General features: G+C 46.6%; 1 protein-coding gene across 5 annotated transcripts in view; it reads right to left on the minus strand.

The window, feature by feature from the left end:
• mtss1la (MTSS I-BAR domain containing 2a) overlaps nucleotides 1-1,108 on the minus strand; it is a 32,713-nt gene that overhangs the window by 31,107 nt on the left and 498 nt on the right. The window lies entirely within an intron of this gene.

The raw sequence follows: 1,108 nt of genomic DNA on the forward strand, positions 1-1,108 counted from the left end.
GGGGGGGGGGGGGGGGTAAAGCTAGTCTGACAGGCTATAGCGTGGCCCAGCCAGGCGGCAGGAATGAGGTCAGATGTCTGTCTCAGACAGTGGACATGGACACTGTGCTGACTAAGGGCTTCGGCCTCATTCATCTGCGCTGCTTATCAATACACAGACTGCCTCTCTCCGGTCCCTGGCACGAGCACCACAAAAGGGAAATATATGAAACCAAACCAGCGCTGTCAATGGCAAAGAGCTGTTTTCATTTGAGCCTGACCAATGAGGGCCCATAAATCAGTCCATCTGAAGGCACCACGGCCCTGTGAGCTCCAGCGATCGATAAGAAATCTGTTAGGTGGAAAGTGCTGCCTGATGCTCGACTTATTCGCTCTCATTGAGACTTTGTAGCACGAGGCTCCTCCCCAATGGGAAGACCAGGAGCTGCCACCAGGCCTGATGAATACGTTCACACTTTCCATCTGTTGTCCGAACAACAACAGACCACCCTAGCTCAACTTCCTTGACTTGACCCTCCCCCAACACACACACTTGCATGTGTGTAATACATAATGGGAGACATCCAGTTCCTGCTTAAGAAATCATTTATGTTGAGAGGTGGATAGGTCATTTTAAATACAAATAACATGCAAAGTGAGTCAGTTCATTCACATTCACAAGTCCTGGACCCAATGTGTGTTGAATTAAATATTACTAAAGTAGGCTGGAGATTTCCTGACACAAGGAAATCAAAACATCAGGAAGCACAATCAATAACCTTTCAAGCCTGTTTCTGTCCAGGAGGTTGAGGTGATGGAGCAGGTTATTTTCTGTCAGAGCATCCTTGGGAGTCTGACATTTAATCTAATAGGCTAATCCTTGGAGGCTGGGATGGAGGAGGAACAGATGTTTTGGGGGTCAAATGGTACCCCCAGAACATTTGTATTGAGATAGCTGCACAACTATTCAGAAAATGATGGCCTGGTTTAACCATTTGATTATAGGTTAGGTGGTGACCCCTGAACCAAACACATAGAGCCACCACCAATTATTTTTTAGCAAAATAAAAATGTAGTTCCAGTTAGTACACACACACACACACACACACACACACACACACACACACACA

Source organism: Etheostoma spectabile, chromosome 8 (assembly GCF_008692095.1).
Source record: "Etheostoma spectabile isolate EspeVRDwgs_2016 chromosome 8, UIUC_Espe_1.0, whole genome shotgun sequence".
NCBI lineage: Eukaryota > Metazoa > Chordata > Actinopteri > Perciformes > Percidae > Etheostoma > Etheostoma spectabile.